Source organism: Oncorhynchus masou, chromosome 29 (assembly GCF_036934945.1).
Source record: "Oncorhynchus masou masou isolate Uvic2021 chromosome 29, UVic_Omas_1.1, whole genome shotgun sequence".
NCBI classification, from domain to species: domain Eukaryota; kingdom Metazoa; phylum Chordata; class Actinopteri; order Salmoniformes; family Salmonidae; genus Oncorhynchus; species Oncorhynchus masou.
This window is the reverse complement of record NC_088240.1, coordinates 50,804,016-50,827,363: the sequence shown is the minus strand read 5'-3', so window position 1 is coordinate 50,827,363 and position 23,348 is coordinate 50,804,016. Positions and strand designations below refer to the sequence as shown.

Genomic DNA, 23,348 nt, shown 5'->3' with positions numbered 1-23,348 from the left:
TATTTCACAACACATGCCAGTGCAGTTATTATTTTGGGTATAGCGAAGGGTCACTTGTTTTTTTTAGCGTTAGGTAAAATGCGTTAGGTAAAATATATTTTGCTGAAGGGCTATCTATTTTCATTGCAGAGGTCAATTTTTCTCCATGTAACCCTCATTATACAGTACCAGTCAATAGTTTTGACGCAAATTTTGTACAATTTTGTACAATGTAGAATAACAGTGAAGACATCAAAACTATGAAATAACACATATGGAATCGTTAAAATAGCCACCCTTGAGCTTCGCTCACTCTAGACATTCTCTCAACCAGCTTCACCTATAATGCTTTTCCAACAGTCTTGAAGGAGTTCCCACATATGCTGAGCACTTATTGGATGCTTTTCCTTAACTCTGCGGTCCAACTCATCCCAAACCATCTCAATTGGGTTGAGGTCTGGTGATTGCCAGGTCATCATCTGATGCAGCAGGTCATCACTCTCCTTCTTTGTCAAATAGCCCTTACACAGCCTGAAGGTGTGTTGAGAATTATCCTGTTGAAAAACAAATGATAGTGGAAGGGAAACCCAGGGGAAGGGTAAACCAGGTGGGATGGCGCATTGCTGCAGAATGCTGTGGTAGCCATGCTGGTTAAGTGTGCCTTGAATTCTAAATAAATCAGACAGTGTCACCAGCAAAGCACCCCCACACCTCCTCCTCCTTGCTTCATGGTGGGAACCACACATGCAGAGATCATCTGTTCACCTACTCTGCGTTTGGAACCAAAAATCTAAAAATGGACTCATCAGACCAAAGGACAGATTTCCAGCAGTCTAATGTCCATTGCTCATGTTTCTTGGCCCAAGCAAGTCTCTTCTTCTTATTGGTGTCCTTTAGTAGTTGTTTCTTCGCAGCAAATCGACCATGAAGGCCTGATTAATGCAGTCAGTCTCCTCTGAACAGTTGATGTTGAGATGTGTTTGTTACATAAACTCTGAAGCATTTATTTGGGCTGCAATCTGAGGTGCAGTTAACTGTAATGAACTTATTTGAGCTGCTCTTGCCATAATATGGACTTGGTCTTTTACCAAATAGGTCTATCTTCTGTATACCACCCATATCTTGTCACAACATAACTGATTGGCTCAAATGCATTAAGGAAAGAAATTCCACAAATTAACTTTTAATTTAAATGCATTCCAGGTGACTACCTCAGGAAGCTGGTTGAGAGAATGCTAAGAGTGTACAAAGCTGTCATCAAGGCAAAGGGTGGCTACTTTGAAGAACCTCATATATTTTGATTTGTTTAAAAAAATGCTGGTTACTACATGATTCCATATATGTTATTTCATAGTTTTGATGTCTTCACTATTATTATACAATGTAGAAAACAGTAAACATAAAGAAAAACCCTTGAATGAGTAGGTGTGTACAAACTTTTGACTGGTACTGTAAATAACATTCACTGCCTAAATGATACATCATTTGCAAGTGGGAGCTCTTACAGTATAAATTACTCTTCCTCGCCATCTTGTGGCTGCTCTTAGTGGTACAGTATATTGACTTTTCCATTTCACCGGTAGTTCAAACAGAATTTGACAATGACATTATTTTGTATTAATTAGCATAATTTCAATACTGTTTAGTCATTTAATTATAATGCAAAGCAATATGTAGGAGACTTATTCCTATTTCATATATTATACAGTACATATGAAAATAATCAACTCTACTTATTCATAAATATGTATATACATTTTAGCTGCTCTTTTAAAATTTCACAGAGCAAAACCCACAAATTACATAAATACCGTTTTTTTGGTCTTTACCATATCTAGAAAAATGTATCATATTATTCCCTGACTGAAGCCCAAACAGTGACAATAAAACCTCAGAAGTTTGGCCTTGAGATTTTAACAATAAAGATGTTTTAACTGAAACGGGTTGCATGATAAGCTTTCATACTTGATCTGTGGTCTTTGCAGATTTAAAGACTATAATTATTTTTTTTAAAGATGCAAAAAAACATTTTGATGTCAGTGAAATTCATAAAAGGCTGCTGCATCTCCTCAGCACCATTGAATTACCTGTGTCCAACCTGGAAAGATTAAATGACACTGCCATCAATCTGGAGACTGTCTCAACCCCTGCATCTTACAAAAATATTTTCAACCCCTATTAAAAGCACCATAGTTAAATAAAGGTTACATTTAAAATAAGTCAGTTAAGAACAAATTCTTATTTACATTGACGGCCTACCCCGGCCGAACCCGGACGATGCTGTGCCAATTGTGCCCTGCCCTATGGAACTCCCAATCACGGCCAGATGATACAGCCTGGAATTGAACCAGAGACTGTAGTGATGCCTCTTGCACTGAGATGCAGTGCCTTAGACTGCTGCGCCACTCAGGAGCCCATCTTAAAAAGTCAATTATAAATTGTAAGTATTCATTTTTGTTTTTGTAAAATTACTCATTGCTAAACATTATAACCCCTCATAGAAAAATGTGGTCTGCAACATCGTCATTGGAGCTGGGCCACATCAGCAGAACTGGAATAGAAAACAAATTAATATTAGTAAATTAATAGATTATTTATGTCTGTGGACCATTGTTATGCCTCCAGACACCACTGTATGTGCTGGGCTAGCGTTATGTATTTTAATGGGCTTTATCTGAACTGGTGAGGGAAATGTCTCACCTTCCAGCGGTTCCCGCACTCGTTACAAAGAACAAAAGTGGTCATAGGCTCGTCAGCGCTGCGGGTCTGCATCTACACACACACACACAGTTAATACGAAGGCAGCTTTCATTCAACAGCACAGGTTGTCTCCACTGTGTCTCACTGTGTAAAATGTAACTGGAACGGGTAGAGTATACAATATAAAACTGATATTGGGTCAGTATGTAGAGCATATGTATGTTTTCAGTGCAGTGTGTATCTGTTGAAGTAAAATATAGTATATACCACCTTGTAATATGCAGAATATGGTATGTTTACCTGGTTCTATTTGCTGCACTGAAACAGATCAGAAATGGTACCGCTGGTGTTCCCTAATGGCCTCCTTAGTCAGATTGTTCCTCAGCTGCTTCAGCTCATCACTAGCAGATATAGATAGATAAGATAGATAAGATAGATAGATGGACGGACGGACGGACGGACGGACGGACGGACGGACGGACGGACGGACAGACAGACAGACAGACAGACAGACAGACAGACAGACAGACAGACAGACAGACAGACAGACAGACAGACAGACAGACAGACAGACAGACAGACAGACAGACAGACAGACAGACAGATAGACAGATAGATAGATAGATAGATAGATAGATAGATAGATAGATAGATAGATAGATAGATAGATAGATAGATAGATAGATAGATGAAATCTCTGAGGGAAATGTGTCTACTCAAATGTTTTGGTAGGTGATTGACTTTCTTGACTCTCTCTCATTAATACAACATCTTAGGAATATGTTAGAGGCAGGGATGGGTCATGGGTTGATATGGCAGAAGTTTACAGTACCTCAGCAGACATGATGGCGAAGCGTCTCAGCTCGATGCCTCCAGCCAGGACGTTCCTCCGCAGCCCAGGGTTTTTGTGGTCCTTCAGGTTGCTGATTGCGGCTCCGCACCCTGTTTTTATACTTCATATCTGTGGCTCCCATCTCCTTGTAAATATGTGCAGCGGAGGACAGTTAAGGAAGCTTTCATCACCACCTGGTTGAAATATCTAACGGTGACAATCGAAGATCAAACAAATATAAAATGTGTTATATTCAAAGCCAAGAGAGCAAATGGCAGCTCTGCAAACACACTGCAAAATGAAACCAACCCAAATTGGTAAAATACTTCAGAACCACATGCAGATTTAAAAGGATATGATCTTCAATATCTGCTGCCATCGAGTCACAGTTTGTCCCAAATTCTTTGAAGTTATCAATATCTGCTGCCATCGAGTCACAGTTTGTCCCAAATTCTTTGAAGTTATCTGAGGAGAGAAAACTGAGGGTATTACGTTTACTCTTTTTCATCTACAAAATCTATCATTCTGTGTGTAATGTAACCACTATTAATTTAATGTAACCGTTCATTTCCATGCTGTACTGTGAATGAATTGAGTCACTTTATGTGTAGGTTGATCTCTTGTTACTTGTATCTCTGTGAGTCTCTGTGCTTGTACTCTGATTCATTCAGTTAGTGGCTGGTCTTTTCCCCACCATCTGTGCGTAGAGCAGCAGCCAGCATCTCGATGCAGTTGTCCCTGATGGTTTCTCCAGTGGCCAGGCAAGGGGACAGAGGAACCCCTGCTGAGCTGAAGGAGGGGGACATGGGACTGGTGGGGATCTTTGGCATCTCTTTCTTTCTCCTGGTCATCGTACACAAGCCAAACAGCATATACGTCAATCGAGAGTTTAAAATCAGATCCATATTGATATCAGTAGTACAGTAGATAGTATTTTCCAGTTAAAAAGGGTACCATTCAATACTGTCCGTTGAGGACTTTCTCTGCAGAGGGCCAGGGTGAGAGGACTTGGAGCCATGAGATTCTTTCCTGAAACAAACACAGAGACAGAAAAAGCAATGGAGTGAACTAACATCCGTATCTTAATGCGCTCCATTATGCAAAGTACATAAAAAAGCCTTAATGACGCAGTAAAATAAATAAGAAAAGGAAATTAGCTTTTCTATCTGCATAAGAAAGGGGCACTCTTACGTCTCACTAGAGAGCTTCTTAGCTGAGGGTGAGCTGCTATTCTTGGAACCCATAGAGTCCCTCCTAAAGAGAGGTAGTAAATTATTGACAATTTGAAAGAGAGAAAGGGTTCCAAGTCAATGGCATTTCAACAAATATATTTTTTTATTTTAACTTTGTCAAAATGTGGAAAACATACACGGAAATTGTTTTTTTTTAAATCAACATTTTAACTAAAATACAATGACATGGCTCGCTTGCAGTGTTGTAAAGTACTTAAAGGAAAACTACACCCCAAAATGTGTCTTGGTATTTGTTTCATCAGTCCATTGTTGATATATTCCCACAATACTTTGCATGTCAACAATCAAGATACGTAACTTTCAAAATACAAAAATCTGGCCCATATGATCCATTTTCGCATCATATGATGCTGCGTTTCGCATCATATGACACAAAATGCATCATACAGGCCAGATTGCTCTATTCTGAAAGCAATCAAGTTACCTAACTTTCAAAATACAGAAATGCATTTTGCTTCATATGATGTAAAATGCTTCATACAGGACAAGATTACTGTATTTTGAAAGTTGCAAAACGGAGCATCATATGATTCAAAATCATCATACGGCCTAGATTTCTTAGTCCATTGTTGATATAGACCCACAATATTTTGTATGTCAGCAATCAAGTTCTCAGGATATATAATTTGAAAAATACAAAAATATGGCCCGTTATGATGCAATCTTTTCTGTATCTTTAAGTAAATATACATAAGTCGTTTTTTGGTGGTATCTATACTTTACTATTTATACACTGAACAAAATTATAAATGAAACAATTTAGTAAAATAATTACTGAGTTACAGTTCATCTAAAGAAATTAGGTCCTAATCTATGGATTTCACATGACTGGAAATACAGATACGCATCTGTTGGTCACATAACTTAAACAAATTGTAGGGGAGTGGATCATAAAACCATTCAGTATCTGGTGTGACAATAATTTGCTTCATGCAGTGCGACACATCTCTTTCGCATAGAGTTGATTGTGGCCTGTGGAATGTTGTCCCACTCCTCTTCAAAGGCTGTGCGAAGTTGCTGGATATTAGCGGGAAATGGAAAACGCTGTCGTACATGTCGATACAGAGCATCAAAAACATGCTCAATGGGTGACATGTCTAGTGAGTATGAAGGACAAGGAAGAACTGGGACATTTTCAGCTTCCAGAAATTGTGTAGAGATCCTTGCGACATGTGGTCATGCATTATCATGCTGAAATATGAGGTGATGGGGGCAGATGAATGGCATGACAATGGGCCTCAGGATCTCGTCACATATCTCTGTGCATTCAAATTGCCATCGATAAAATGCAATTGTGTTAGTTGTCCGTAGCGTATGCCTGCCCATACCATAAGCCCACAGCCACCATTGTGCACTCTGTTCACAACGTTGACATCAGCAAACCGCTTGCCCACACAATGCCATCTGCCCGGTACAGTTGAAACCGGGATTCAGCTGTGAAGAGCAGACTTCTTCAGCGTGCCAGTGACCATCGAAGGTGAGCATTTGCCACTGAAGTTGGTTAAGATGCCGAACTGCAGTCAGGTGAAGACCCTGGTGAGGACGACGAGCATGCAGATGAGCTTCCCTGAGATGGTTTCTTACAGTTCGTGCAGTAATTCTTTGGTTGTGCAAACCCACAGTTTCATCAGCTTTCCGAGTGGCTGGTCTTAGACGATCCTGCAGGTGAAGAAGCCGGATGTGGAGGTCCTGGGCTCACATGGTGAGACTTGGTCTGCGGTTGTGAGGCCAGTTGGTTGTACTGACAAATTATCTAAAATGAACATTCAATTATCTGGCAACATCTCTGGTGGACAGCATGTCAATTGCACGCTCCCTCAAAACTTAGACATCTGTGGTATTATGTCGTGTGACAAAACTGCACATTTTAGAGTGGCCATCTACGCCCCCAGCACAAGGTGCACCTGTGTAATGAGCATGCTGTTTAATCAGCTTCTTGATATGCCACACGTCAGGAGGAAGGATTATCTTGGCAAAGGACAAATGCTCACTTGTGCACACAATTTAAGGGAAATAAGCTTTTTATGTGTATGGAAAAATTCTGGGATCTTTTATTTCAGCTCATGAAACATGGGACCAACACTATACACTATGTTGCGTTCTTATTTTTGTTTGGTATATTTTTGGAATCTTTTAATCCACTACATCCCTAAAGAAACTAAAATACTTTTAACTCCCATACATTTTCCCTGGTAGCCAAAAGCACTCGTTACATTTTGAATGCTCAGGCAGGACAGAATGATGGTCCAATTCACACACATAGAATGCATTGTCATCCCTACTGCCTCTGATCTGGCTTACTAACTAAACACAAATAATGCATTTGTAAATTACGTCTGAGTGTTTGAGTGTGCCCCATTCTGTCTGTATGAAAAAATAATCTACTAGCATTTACTTTTACTTAAGTATGACAATTGAGTACTTTTTCCCTCCTTTTCGCTTATGTTGATTTCATATTGATGTCATGTTATTTGAAATTCAATCGAATATCAATTAAAACTAGATGCTGACGGATGTACTTCGCCCACTGGATAGCTCATGGCAACATATTAAGGATATTAGCAGTAATGACCAGAGAAGTGTCAGGCATAGTAATGAATCTGAATGAGAGCCAGTATCTACCTGTCGGATGTGGAGTCAGTCGAATGACGTTTCACAGAAAGGCTGTGCTTGGAGTCAGTGGAGTCATTTCCACAACAACGAGAGAGAGAGAGGAAAACCTGTCACCATGTGAGACTGCTGTTCATCTGAGTGAGTGCTAGATACTGCTTTTTTTACTTTCATTTGACCATGTTACTACTACTACTCCCAACTGATCAGCAACAGCAGTGGTTACTCCCAGGTGTTGTTCTCTACTGTGAGCAAGCTCCTTCAGCCTGTGAACAACTCTGCTACCTCAGCCTCCCCAGAACGGTGCAATCAATACCTTTGTTTCTTCCAAAGCAAAATTGAAAATCTCAATAACACCATCCTGTCCTCTCCAGACCCTGTAGTTGATCTATGCACAGTCCTATGCTTCCTGGTTAGAACAATGAAGCCCACCACTTGCTCACTTGACCCTATCCCCACCTCACTTGTCAAGTCCTAGTTATCTGTTCTGGAGCCTTTTTTTCACAGAAATCATTAACCACTGGATGTGTCCCTCCACAGCTCAAACTCGCCGCAGTCACACCAGTACTTAAAAAGCCTGGATCTGACCCTGATAACCTCCAGAACTACAGGCCTATCTCCAACCTGACCTTGCTGAGTAAGATCCTCAAACATGATATGTCTAGCTAAGTCCAACAACATCTTGCCACTCACAATCTACTTGAGCCCTTCCCGTCTGGTTTCAGACACAGAGACTGCCTTGGTAAGGGTCACCAATGATCTCCTCATGAATGCAGACTCTGGGGGTGCCAGCATCCCCATACTGCTGGACCTCAATGCAGCATTTGACACGGTCAGCCATGCCATTCTGCTGGACCGCAAGGTGAAGCTACCGGGCCTGTCAGACACTGTCCAGGACTGGTTCAGGTCCTATCTCACTGATCCGCCAGGGGGTCCCTCAAGGCTCGGTCCTAGGGCAGCTACTGTTTTGGATCTACATGCTGCCACTGGGAAACATGGACTGGGCTTTAACTTTTATGCTGAAGACACTCAGTATATCTCCAAAAACACTGCCAATGCCATTGCATTCCTGGTCAGTTGCCTGCAGGACAGCAAAGCGTGGATGCAGTTAAACTGCAAAAAGACAGAGGCCTTCCTGATTGGCACTCGCATCATTGACTAAATCAGCAGCTACAGCCTCAATATTGATGGTGTCACGGTCCTCCCCTCCAGTGAGGTCCGCAATCTGGGTGTGATATTTGACAGTCACCAAAGTTCCATTTTTCTATCTATGGAGCATTGCCAGGTTACGGCCTATGTAACCTACACTTTTACAGCCTTCAGCTGAGCAACTCATCCACACGTTTATCTTATCCCGTCTGGACTATTGTAATACCGTGTTGGTTGACAAATATGACAAGTGCCTAAGAAGGCTACAATGTGTCCAGAACTGTGCTGCATGTGTCCTCAACCACACTTCCCCCATGAGTACATCACTCCAGCTCTGTTCAACCTCCACTGGCTCCCCACATGCTCACACATTGACTTTAAAATTATGGTTCACAGCTACCAAGCTATCCACAACTCTGGACCCAAGTATCTGTCTGACTTCGTCGTACACTCCGTTCACTCCTACAAGTCCATCTAACTTAGAGCAGACAAAAAACTATGGGTGACAGGGCTTTCAGTTGTGCGGCTCCTAGGCTGTGGAACGCACTTAAAGTCACTGTCAGGGCTGTAGAGTCTCTGGCCTTACTACTTAAGGCAAAGCTAAATGACTGAGCTGTTCAGAAAAGCTTTCAATGACCAATGTTAATTATTTTCAACGGATTGGACAACACCTGTATATAGCATTGATTGTTGTCTGCTTTTATTATTATATAAAACAAATCAGTGCCTTGGGTGTGAGAAAAGAGCTTTACAAATTACAATATTTCTTGATTTAATTATTTTCCTTCAAAGTTCACTTCATACAGGTTTAAAAGTGAGGTCAATAAGTGTTTTTAGAGTGAAGCTTAGTACAGTCGTGGCCAAAAGTTGAGAATGACACAAATATTAATTTTCACAAAGTCTGCTGCCTCAGTTTGTATGATGGCAATTTGCATATACTCCAGAATATTATGAAGAGTGATCAGACGAATTGCAATTTATTGCAAAGTCCCTCTTTGCCATGGAAATTAACTGAATCCCCCAAAACATTTCCACTGCATTTCAACCCTGCCATAGAAGGACCAGCTGACATAATGTCAGTGATTATCTTGTTAACACAGGTGTGAGTGTTGACGAGGACAAGGCTGGAGATCACTCTGTCATGCTGATTGAGTTCAAATAACAGACTGGAAGCTTCAAAAGGAGGGTGGTGCTGGGAATCATTATTCTTCCTCTGTCAACCATGGTTACCTGCAAGGAAACATGTGCCGTCATCATTGCGTTGCACAAAAAGGGCTTCACAGGCAAGGATATTGCTGCCAGTAAGATTGCACCTAAATATACCATTTATCTGATCATCAAGAACTTCAAGGAAAGCAGTTCAATTGTTGTGAAGAAGGCTTCAGGGTGCCCAAGATAGTTCAGCAAGCGCCAGACCGTCTCCTAAAGTTGATTCAGCTGCGGGATCGGGGCACCACCAGTACAGAGCTTGCTCAGGAATGGCAGCAGGCAGATGTGAGTGCATCTGCACGCACAGTGAGGCGAAGACTTTTGGAGGATGGTCTGGTGTCAAAAATGGCAGCAAAGAAGACACTTCTCTCCAGGAAAAACATCAGGGACAGACTGATATTCTGCAAAAGTTACAGGGATTGGACTGCTGAGGACTGGGGTAAAGTCATTTTCTCTGATGAATCACCTTTCCGATTGTTTGGGGCATCCGGAAAAGAAGGTTGTCCGGAGAAGACAAGAATGCGCTACCATCAGTCCGGTGTCATGCCAACAGTAAAGCATTCTGAGACCATTCATGTGTGGGTGGGGTTGCTTCTCAGCCAAGGAAGTGGGCTCACTCACAATTTTGTCTAAGAACACATCCTCCGAGAGCAACTCCTCAAACCATCTGAGTACAGTTTGGTGACGAACAATGCTTTTTCCAGGATGATGGAGCACCTTGCCGTAAGGCAAAAGTGATAACTAAGTGGCTTGGGGAACAAAACATTGATATTTTGGGTCCATGGCCAGGAAACTCCCCAGATCTTAATCCCATTGATTTATGGTCAATCCTCAAGAGGCAGGTAGACAAACAAAACCCCAGAAATTCTGACAAACTCCAAGCATTGATTATGCAAGAATGGGCTGCCATCAGTCAGGATGTGGCCCAGAAGTTAATTGACAGCATGCCAGAGTGGATTGCAGAGGTCTTGAAAAGAAGGGTCAACACTGCAAATATTGACTCTTTGCATCAACTTCATGTAATTGTCAATAAAATCCTTTGACACTTATGAAATGCTTGTAATTATACTATATTCCATAGTAACATCTGACAAAAGTATCTAAAGCCAATGAAGCAGCAAACTTTGTGGAAATTAGTATTTATGTCATTCTCAAAACTTTTGGCCACAACTGTACATTCACCAATAATTGGGTACATAATATGATCCTGCTTATGCAGACCTGTCTTTCTTGCCATCCAGACTTGGCCTTTTAGCAGGTTTTGGTTTGGAATCTGACAAATCGTTTCTGAAACAGGAAACATTTGTATGTATTGCAGCCATTGCTGATTGGCAAAAGGCACACCGCATTCAGGGAGCAGGCATGCTTTATCAAACAGCTTCACCAGCAGAGGGCAGACAACATGACAAGGTGGCGAAGCACAGATAAATATTCACACATGCAGTATTTCCCTATGAAGACCTCTGCACCAATGAAGGGGTTAACACAACTCTCTAATATCACCAAATAATACAACCATAACTCATAGAAAAGAGTCTCCCAGTCCCTGCAAAAAACTACTTATATAGACAGGTGTGTGCCTTTCCAAATCATGTCCAATCAACTTAAACAAGCACATAGGCCAACATGCAGTGTATAATTATGCATGCACCTTTGCACTATGGCCTGCCAACCTTTCTTCCTTGGCATCAACAGATGGTCTTTTGGGCACTTTGCTATCAGAGTATTTTCTGCAAAAGGAGAACAGTTAGCAGTGCTTTGCAACTGTGCTCATAATAATCTTCATCTAATTTAACAAAATTATATCATCATCCACATTTAGAGAATGTCATGAAAGTATTCAGACCCTTCAACTGTTTCCAAATTTTGTTTTGTTACAGCCCTATTCTAAAATGGATCAAATAAAACAATTTCCTCAGCCATCTACACAGAACACCCCATAATGGCAAAGCGAAAACAGGTTTTTAGAAATGTTTGCAAAACAAAAATACCTTATTTACATAATTATTCAGACTCTTTGCTTATGAGACTCTAAATTGAGCTCAGGTACATCCTGTTTCTATTGATCATCCTTGAGATGTTTCTACAACTTGGAGTCCACCTGTGGTAAATTCAATTGATTGGACATGATTTGGAAAGGCACACACCTGTCTATATAAGGTCCCACAGTGGACAGTGCATGTCAGAGCAAAAACCAAGCCATGAGGTCGAAGGAATTGTCCGTACAGCTCCGAGACAGGATTGTGTCGAGGCACAGATCTGGGAAAGGTTACCAAAACATTTCTGCAGCATTGAAGGTCCCTAAGAACACAGTGGCCTCCATCATTGTTAAATGGAAGAAGTTTGGAACCACCAAGACTATTCCTAGAGCTGTCCACCCGGCCAAACTCAGCAATCGGGAGAGAAGGGCCTTGGTCAAGGGAGGTGGGAGAACCTTCCAGAAAGACAACCATCTCTGCAGCACTCCACCATTAGGTTTTTATGGTAGAGGCCAGACAGAAGCCACTCCTCAGTAAAAAAAGGCATATGACAGCCCACTTGGAGTTTGCCAAAAGACACCTAAAGATTCTCAGGCCATGGGAAAACAAGATTCTCTGGTCTGATGAAACCAACATTGAACTCTTTGGCCTGAATGCCAAGCATTCTGGAGGAAATCTGGCACCATCCCTACTTTGAAGCATGGTAGTGGCAGCATCATTCTGTGGGGTTGTTTTTCAGCAGCAGGGACTGGGAGACTAGTCAGGCCCTCAGACTGGTGTTCACCTTCCAACAGGACAACGACCCAAAGCATACAGCCAAGACAACGCAGGAGTGGCTTCGAGACAAGTCTCTGAAAGTCCTTGAGTGGCTGGCCCAGCTAGAGCCCGGACTCGAACCCAATCAAAAATCTCTAGAGACATGAAAATAGCTGTGCAGCGACGCTCCCCATCGAACCTGACAGAGTTTGAGAGGCTCTGCAGAGAAGACTTGGAGAAACTCCACAAATACAGGTGTGCTAAGCTTGTAGTGTCATACCCAAGAAGACTCGAGGCTGTAATCACTGCCAAAGGTGCTTCAACAAAGGGTCTGAATACTGATCTTTTTTTGTTTTTATTCTCAATAAATTAGCGATAATTTCTAAACTCGTTTTTTCTTAGTCATTATGGGGTAATGTGCTACCCAGAGAACCTAACAAAATGTGGAAAAGGTCAAGGGGTCTGGATACTTTCCGAAGGCACTTATATAACAGGAACTATTAAATGACTGTTGGATACTATATTTATCATGACATTAGGAACATGTACTGAAAAGGCTAAACACAATTGAGCAAACTTAACATGAATGAGGTAGTATGATTAGTATGATCTAGTATGATCCCAGACCCATCCTTTTTCACATGGTCAGATGACATCACCTTCAGAGAAACGGCTTTGTAATCTGACAACTCCTCTCTGGGTAGCAAACAGCAAAGAAATGATGTTTGAAACTTCACAAGGAAAAGCAACAAAAATCCGTTGTGTTGGAATGAATATAATCCATTTAGCATATCTGTCAATAGGAACAGTTCAACAATGTCACAGAGAACAAACATTGCTAACACTCAAAAGTAACCACACAAAAAAACAACCATGCAACATCAGTGACCTCTCCTTTTTGACTTCCACTGACGGGCGCTTCACAGGAGGGGGAGGATGGAGATGGAGAGGTGCAAAAGGAGCATTGGGGTCTGGAGTCTCTTTTCTAACCACAGAAATCCGCGGAGGCTCTTATCTAAATGTAAAATATTATTTTCAATCATCACTACTATTCATCATTGCTATCGATAGTATAGTAGCACACTCATGTTTAAAGTTTTATTAGTCGTATATAGGGGATACACATGCACCATCCAATGAAAAGCTTACTTGCAGGCAATGGTGTAAACCTTTCGGTTACTAGCCCAATGCTCTAACCACTAGGCTACCTGCCGCCTCAAGTAAATATAATTAAGTATATTTTAGCAATTACATTTACTTTTGATACTTATGTATATTTAAAACCAAATACTTTGACGTTTACTCAAGTATTATTTTACTGGGTGACTTTCACTTGAGTCATTTTCTATTACGGTATCTTTACTTTTACACAAGTATGACAATTCCGGACTTTTGCCATCACTGCTTGCAGGTTGCTCCTCGACAATGCAACAACTATAAGAAGTAATAAAAGATAAGAATACGAACGAACATAAAGTAAATGGCTCAGTAGAATAGAATACAAATGTTTGCATAATTATAATACAGGAAGGACAATTTATACTGTAGTCCAATATGTCTTGTGAAATAAATATAGTTTGACAGAAGAGAAGCTGACTCTGACCTCTGCTGCAGTGGGCATAGAAGGATGAGGATGAAGAGGAGGAAGTGGGGCATTAGGGTCAGGAGGAGCTTTTTTCCTAAATGAAAAGCCAACAGACTAAATCTATTGCAATTCTGAAAACTTTTGTCATTTAAAAATTATTTTTTAAATTTTACCCCTTTTTCTCCCCAATTTCGTGGTATCCAAATGTTTAGTAGCTACTATCTTGTCTCATCGCTACAACTCCCGTACGGGCTCGGGAGAGACGAAGGTTGAAAGTCATGCGTCCTCCATACACAACCCAACCAAGCCGCACTGCTTCTTAACACAGCGCCATCCAAACCGGAAGCCAGCCGCACCAATGTGTCGGAGGAAACAACGTGCACCTGGCAACCTTGGTTAACGTGCACTGCACCTGGGCTGCCACAGGAGTCACTGGTGCGCGATGAGACAAGGATTTCCCTACCGGCCAAACCCTCCTTAACGACGCTAGACCAATTGTGCGTCACCCCACGGACCTCCCGGTCACAGAGCCTGGGTGCGTACCCAGAGTCTCTGGTGGCGCAGCTGCAGTACAGCGCCCTTAACCACTACACCACCCGGGAGGCACTTTTGTCATTTCCTGTGTATCGCTGACAGTTTATTATCAAAAAAGGAGGAACATGTTCATTGATGCAATGATTTTGACTTTGCTGTGCTGTATAAAGTACAACCTACGACAACAAAACAAATGGTAAAACAGTGATGTCAGGGCACATTTCACTGTGTCTGATAAAACAGAGGTAGATGATGATCTATCACAAACTATGGACCATAATAGACAACTCAGTCTATTCACAAACAGCATGCCCTCTGACCTCTCCTTCTTCACTGAGAGACATCTGGATGGAGGGGTGGGACGAGGATGAAAAGGAGACAGAGTGTCTGAAGAATCTCTCCTGAATGGAAATTGAAATATTCCAAATGGAATCTGAGTAAAACCATGCTTTCTAGAACTAATACAACTAGCACAAATCGAATGATTAAGGAAAGCATGCATTGATCATGATCACACCATGCAGAAGTGGGTGCTGGCTAAGTCACTCTTCAAGGTCACTACCCACTGGGCACAAACGGATTTAGTAGCAATCTTTAACTTTGAAATGGAGAAATGAATCCAACATATACATGATTAATTTGTAAACAAACTGGAATTAAAGCCAGACTAAGTCAATGGCACAAAAGACACATGTTGATGTTCAAATGTTGATATTTGGTTGAGTTGACAATCAAATACAATTCAATATCACTTTTGCAATACAATGACGACACGTTATTATGCAAGTTAAGTTCAGAAATTATGTTGGATTCACATCTCCAACTAAAAAAACAAACATTAAAGAATTTGGATTAGGCCAGTGGCTCAGATTGTAACGATCGTCGTTGGAATGAGGTGAGGACCAAAGCTCAGCGTGGTATATGTTCATGATGATATTTATTTAAACTCAGAACACTTAACAAAATAACAAAGATAAAGAAACGAAACCGAAACAGTTCTGTAAGGTGACAAAACACACTAGACAGAAAATAACCACCCACAAAACACAATAGAAACCAGGCTCCCTAAATATGGTTCTCAATCAGGGACAACGATTGACAGCTGCCTCTGATTGAGAACCATACCAGGCCAAACACAGAAATGGCAAATCATAGAAAACTAACGTAGACAACCCACCCAACTCACGCCCTGACCATACTAAAACAAAAGACAAAACAAAGGAACTAAGGTCAGAATGTGACACAGATGAAACTATCCAAGCATTATATATCCTTTAAATGTTGATATTTGATTGTGTTGACAACCAAACACAATTCAATATGACTTTTGGAATACAGTAAATGGCATAAAGTTAAGGCTATTTTACAAACTAAAGTAACAGTATTTATTCAACCTTAACTTTTTACTGCAGTGGGCTAGACAGGGTCACACAGAGTGTTTCAAATCTACTTGGATGGTTATGGGCTTAAAAAAAGAAGAAGACATGTACCATATCAGATATATAGAGATGTATAAAATGTTTAGTTTGCATCCCAATATTACACTTTATATACATCACAGACGACTGAACTATAACAAACCCGTTTGACATAGAAACACCGGATACATTATTTTATTTGTTTATTAATTATGAAATTATGAATAATATTCCACCCATGTGGCCACTAGGTCATTTGACTGCAGGAAAGGGCTACAATGAGTAACACATCTACGGCCACATTGAAGTTAGATACTGTAACTATAAATGTCTTCTTATGTAATCATAGAAAGTGTGCCTGTTCAAGATAGCATGCAAAGTTTGCCGTTCTGTGGAGATCTTCACAATTGCTATAATAATCTGTGCCGAACATCTACAGCATTGAACACTTGCACTATGCAATTTTAATGTAATCTCAACTGCATTCCAGATAATTTGGTAGTGCAATTAGAAGAAGCATATTGATAAAACATTACATTTAGGTATAAATACTAAATATCTGACATTGTGTTCCCTTTTCAACTTTGTTGTGCTTTTAAAATGGTTGAAAGTACACTGATAACACATTTAGATGAGAACTAAACCAATCTGACATTGTATTCCCCTTTTCAACTTTGTGGTGCTTTTAAAATGGTTGACAGTACACTGCTAACACATTTAGATGAGAACTAAACCAATAATCTGACATTGTTTTCCCATTGGAATTTAGATATGCTTTTAGATGGTTGCAAGCACAGTGATGACGCTTTTATAATTCACCAAACTTCCGGCTGGCTTTTTGAGTGGGTGAATAAAGGTTGAAATCTCATTGATCAACATGTCAACCAAATATTACCGACATTTCTATGTTGAAATGACATGTTGTGTCATGTTGGTATGCTGTATGAACAAGTCAGTGAAACAACAAGGTTAGTGTGCAATCCATCTCAAGGGCTTCCAATATAAACATCTCAAACTGTACAAACCACTCATTCAGTAATGTCTTTCTTGGGTTCTTCAAAATATCTTTCCTTCTTGGGTACTTGCACGTCTTTCATTTTTTTGTGTCATGTACAGGTACATGTCTTTCTTTTCTGGATTCTTCGGTTCTTGGGTTCTTCTAAGTGTTGTTCTTTTTTGGAGTGTTCTACAGTTCTTTCTTTTCTGGCATCTTCTATACGTTTTCCATTTTTGGATTGTTCTGCATGCCGTTCGTTTTTGAATGCCTCTGTATATCGCTCTTTTTTTTAAGGTCAACAGCTCTCTCGTCTTTTTTGTGTTCAACATTGTGCTTCTCTTTTCGCTGTTTGTCAGAGTATTCTTCCTTTTTAGATTCAGGATCTGAATCAGAAACATCCAGCCTCTTGTGACTATAGCAAAAAAATACAGGCCACACCAGATACCGTATCTTCCCCTTTTGTATGTTTACATTTTTGCCTTCACACGCAGGCAATGGTTTGAGTATGTGTGTATGCACCTACCTGGTGTCTTTCTCTAAGGGGGACCTGACTGGGGACCCTATGGATTTGTTGGAGTCAACCCCATTCTTCATCTCATTGGGCCTCTCAGTACACTGAGTACGTGCAGCATCTAGGGGGCAAAGAGGGTAAATGTTGTCTCTACGTACTGTGTAAACTGTAAAACGCAACTCCAGACAGCTCCACGTTCTAAAAGACAGTCTCCAACAATCCTACCCAGCAGTCTCTTCCAGTCCTTGATGAGGATCTTGGACAGGGAAACGACCACATCGTCTGTGCAGTGCTTCCTGATTCCATTCACAGACATGCCGATCCCCGTTTCCTATTCAGAGGAGAGAATGTTTTGTTGCATGTGATCCTTGAAATAATGAGTTTACACATCATTTGGAGTAGGCATAACTATATAATCCATTCCCTGTTTGTGGGGAAATTGACTGCACTGTATTCCCCATGCATTTGATAATTGTTAATGTTGAACGTAGAAGTAGTCTAAAATATGAAACTTCTGCACACCTAAATAATACATAACAGGTGAGTGGGATTTTCCTGTTGAAGGTCCTCTACCTGCAGAAGTTTCAGCGTAATGTTGAAGCTCTTCAGTTCAATCAGCAGGTCCAGGGCACCCTCCTATGTACACAAAGATGGAGATGATGGTATTGGAAGTTGTAGCCAACAGTGAGAGCAGCAGAATTATTTATTTTAATTACACCCCCCACATTCTGGAATTGCATTTTTGTCACCCCCCAGTTTTATCATTGCATTGTGATTATAAAGAAAAGAAGAGTGTGCTTTAGGACAATGCGGACGACTGGTCGGGTTGGCTGTTTGGTGGTTTCAACCGGCTGGATATTTATTTTACCTTTATTTAACTAGGCAAGTCAGTTAAGAACAAATTCTTATTTTCAATGACGGCCTAGGAACAGTGGGTTAACTGCCTGTTCAGGGGCAGAACGACAGACTTGCCAGCTCGGGAGTTTTGGATATAGGACCGTCCGGAGACCACAGAGCATGTGAACAGAGGCAGCTGTTACATGTGTGTGTTGTGCTTTTTTTCTAAGTTGTAAAAGCAAGTAGGGCAGAAACTGGCTACTCTGTATTTGACTGATGTAGCTGGCATGGTAACTGCTGTTTGACTTAACAGAAAGAAAAAAATATATATTCCCAGAGCTGAGCTAGTAGTGTAACTGACATGTAACGTTAGCTAATGTTTCATCCCCTCTCGACTGAAGTTCTGTCTGAAATGAATGAACTAACTTAGCTAGCTATCTAGCTAGCTAGTAGCTACCACAGCCAGTTCATCCAGCAATCTGTCAGGTAGCAGTATCTAACAGCTGTTGTGTGTGTGGAAATGTTTTGTAGTGTTTGTTTTGTCTCGTTTCAACAGAAGTTGAAGCACAGTCAGTACACAACACTATTCTCATCATGTCTTAGCAGGATCAGATGGTGACAGGGGTCCCAGCAGGTCAGACAGCCAGGGAAGACCCATCTACTGAGGTCAGGTGTATTTTGCACAATATTATAACAATCAGTGAATGGATACAAAGTTCCATCTTGAGTTCATGGGTAGTCTACAGTCTGGGATCTGGGAATAAGGGTAATTTAAATGATTGAATCATTGATTCTATTCTTGGATAATATAATGTAAAAATGTACACCAAGGTAATCAAATGGTGAGAGGGGTCAGACAACCAGGGAAGACCAGCCTATGATGGCGCTGAAGTGAACTTTTGGAGATGAAAAAAAATATAATAATTACAAAGGGAACAAATTGACCTACTTTGGACACCCCCCCCAAAAAATAAATAAATAAATATATATATATATATATATACAGTGCCTTGCGAAAGTATTCGGCCCCCTTGAACTTTGCCACCTTTTGCCACATTTCAGGCTTCAAACATAAAGATATAAAACTGTATTTTTTTGTGAAGAATCAACAACAAGTGGGACACAATCATGAAGTGGAACGACATTTATTGGATATTTCAAACTTTTTTAACAAATCAAAAGCTGAAAAATTGGGCGTGCAAAATTATTCAGCCCCCTTAAGTTAATACTTTGTAGCGCCACCTTTTGCTGCGATTACAGCTGTAAGTCGCTTGGGGTATGTCTCTATCAGTTTTGCACATCGAGAGACTGAAAATTTTTTCCCATTCCTCCTTGCAAAACAGCTCGAGCTCAGTGAGGTTGGATGGAGAGCATTTGTGAACAGCAGTTTTCAGTTCTTTCCACAGATTCTCGATTGGATTCAGGTCTGGACTTTGACTTGGCCATTCTAACACCTGGATATGTTTATTTTTGAACCATTCCATTGTAGATTTTGCTTTATGTTTTGGATCATTGTCTTGTTGGAAGACAAATCTCCGTCCCAGTCTCAGGTCTTTTGCAGACTCCATCAGGTTTTCTTCCAGAATGGTCCTGTATTTGGCTCCATCCATCTTCCCATCAATTTTAACCATCTTCCCTGTCCCTGCTGAAGAAAAGCAGGCCCAAACCATGATGCTGCCACCACCATGTTTGACAGTGGGGATGGTGTGTTCAGGGTGTCACCCCCCAGTTTTATTTGTGTAGCTGTGTTGCTTTTACGCCAAACATAACGTTTTGCATTGTTGCCAAAAAGTTCAATTTTGGTTTCATCTGACCAGAGCACCTTCTTCCACATGTTTGGTGTGTCTCCCAGGTGGCTTGTGGCAAACTTTAAACGACACTTTTTATGGATATCTTTAAGAAATGGCTTTCTTCTTGCCACTCTTCCATAAAGGCCAGATTTGTGCAATATACGACTGATTGTTGTCCTATGACAGAGTCTCCCACCTCAGCTGTAGATCTCTGCAGTTCATCCAGAGTGATCATGGGCCTCTTGGCTGCATCTCTGATCAGTCTTCTCCTTGTATGAGCTGAAAGTTTAGAGGGACGGCCAGGTCTTGGTAGATTTGCAGTGGTCTGATACTCCTTCCATTTCAATATTATCGCTTGCACAGTGCTCCTTGGGATGTTTAAAGCTTGGGAAATCTTTTTGTATCCAAATCCGACTTTAAACTTCTTCACAACAGTATCTCGGACCTGCCTGGTGTGTTCCTTGTTCTTCATGATGCTCTCTGCGCTTTTAACGGACCTCTGAGACTATCACAGTGCAGGTGCATTTATACGGAGACTTGATTACACACAGGTGGATTGTATTTATCATCATTAGTCATTTAGGTCAACATTGGATCATTCAGAGATCCTCACTGAACTTCTGGAGAGAGTTTGCTGCACTGAAAGTAAATGGGCTGAATAATTTTGCACGCCCATTTTTTCAGTTTTTGATTTGTTAAAAAAGTTTGAAATATCCAATAAATGTTGTTCCACTTCATGATTGTGTCCCACTTGTTGTTGATTCTTCACAAAAAAATACAGTTTTATATCTTTATGTTTGAAGCCTGAAATGTGGCAAAAGGTCGCAAAGTTCAAGGGGGCCGAATACTTTCGCAAGGCACTGTAAATGTCAATACGTACAATAGGCTGACTGGGGAGGTTCCCACAGTCAAAGTCCCGCAATAAGAGCTACTACGAAGTTAATAGTTGTGTAAACTCTTTACAGTTGTGTTGTGTGGGTGTCACAGAATAGACTCATACTCCATTTCATTGCTCCACATTCCAACACGCCAACCTTGTTTAAGAATATCTAGTCTAAATATGGCATTATTCCACCAATTGTAACCTTCTGCATCACTTTCAAATATGGACTTTTATTTTGAAGGTCAAACGCAAATTCCAGTTATGGCTAATCCTTATTGTGGCTCGCTTCACAACACATAACTGGTCCGGTCAAGAAGGTCAAGCCATACTAGCAAGATGAAGCTAGCTGGCTGTTTATAATGTTATTTTTGGGCAACAGGGCAACAGTAGCAAGTTATTTATTTCAATAGGAGAACAACAAGTGGCTACCTAGCTAATACTTACTTACATGGATTCCTAAACCATTGCTAAGAATAATGAAAACAACAGCAGTTTCTACTGGTCATTGTTTTTCGGCTGGTTGCATTGGTGCTAGCTAGGTACCACGCTAAATCTAGCTAGCTACCCCAGAAGTATGGAACACCGTTTGGGTCATAAAGCACGTGACCAAAACGCTTTAAAAAAATGCTAAGCGTGTAAAGTAAGCAGGTGCAGGTTCTAAGTTAACACCTACATGTGTCAAATAAATGTCTGCAAGTGGTCCTTCACATGTCAAATTAATGCACACAGCTGATAAATATACACCTAACTTAACGTGTTATTTAATTTGATAATTTTATATGCCAATTTCCCTAGCTCCATCTTTCAACTAGATTTCACAGTTTGAAGGAACTTCCTTTTCCACTGCAAGCAGTGTATGAACATTCACAAGTTAACGGTTTTGTCTTTAAAAATTGTTGTTACTAATTCATAAAGTTTATAAGCTAGTTTACAGTGGAGGGATCTGTTTCTCATTACTGGCTATTAAAATCAGCTAACATTAATCTAGCACCAGGATCAGCAGTGCTTAGCATAAGCTAAGTGAGATACTGGCTAGTTAGTTTAGTTAACGTCGGTAGCCTCGAACCCTGGCCATATTATATTATATAGTTAGCCTCAAACTCTGCCTGGCCATACTACTAGCCGCAGTGAACGGCGCTGGCTTGTGTTTTATTAAAAGCCCTGCTGAAAAAACATGTCAACTATAACAGTCACGGAAACACATTGGACTATGTTAATAATGTTAATACTATCAAGGTAAATTACATACTAGCAAGATTGTTGCTTGAATGCAGGGCCAGGCATACATAGATTAGACAGCGGAGATACTCCAAAAACATCCTGCTCAAAATCCTGGTAGTTGTCGATGTTTGGACTATGTTGTCTCTATTTTGTTTTATCATTGACTAAAGGAAGACAAGCAAGCTAAATGTGACTTATCGGCTTGTACTGAAGCAGGACATGTTTTTGAGTTACGTTTTTAGCCCAAAGCCTTTTATTTAAGCAAAACAACAGCTGATGGTAGGCAACTTCTTCAGCCTGACTGACTGTCATTTTAACGCTAGTGCTAGCTCGCAATTAGCATGAAGACACTGAAAAGCTAACATAAAGCAAATTTGGCCAGTGACAACCTTGTAAAACCTTTGCTAACATCTACAACATATCAGTTTTCGAACAAAGTAGACTTAAATGTGCACGTTCACTTCATTTTTGTCATATTTACATTCAATGGAAGCCTATTATGGTAAAATAACAACTTCAGGTATATACCCAGTACTATATAATACTGTTTCAAAGGAATAGGGTTCCCATTCCTTCCACTTTATTTTCACACATTTGTGTCTTGCAGAAGGGAACCATGAATTGTGTCTTGCAGAAGGGAACCGGTCAAGCAACGTTTAATGTCAGTTTTGTGTTAATGTTATGAACTAAAAATAATCTATGGTTCTTGAAGTCAATTAATTGTTTTAAAACCACTGTGCCAGTAAAGATTTTTTTTAAGGAATCTGCTATTATGGTTCTGTTGAAATTTTTTCAGACACTTCAATCCAACACTCTTGTTCATGTTTGAAGTCAGGCAAAATGTCTTCAGCTACCGTAGGATGGTTGGCATTTTTGACTGCAGTGTCTGTGTGGGTGTACCAGGAAAGGACGTTAGAAGTTAGGTCCCCATGATATCGAAGCTTCTTACCATCTCCACTGCAGCCCAGTCGATATCAAATTTAAAAACTGGAACAATAGATATCGTGTAGCACATGGTTGCAAAAATTCACTGGACCAACTCCAGTTTGCCTATTGTCCCAACAAATGTGTCAATTATGCATTTTACCTACGTCAGAGTGCATTT

At 40.6% G+C, this 23,348-nt stretch overlaps 1 pseudogene; it reads right to left on the bottom strand.

Annotated features, from left to right (window-relative positions):
* Positions 1-2,442: 2,442 nt before the first annotated feature.
* On the bottom strand, positions 2,443-23,258 carry LOC135519639 (transcription elongation factor A protein 3-like; annotated as a pseudogene).
* Positions 23,259-23,348: the final 90 nt, after the last annotated feature.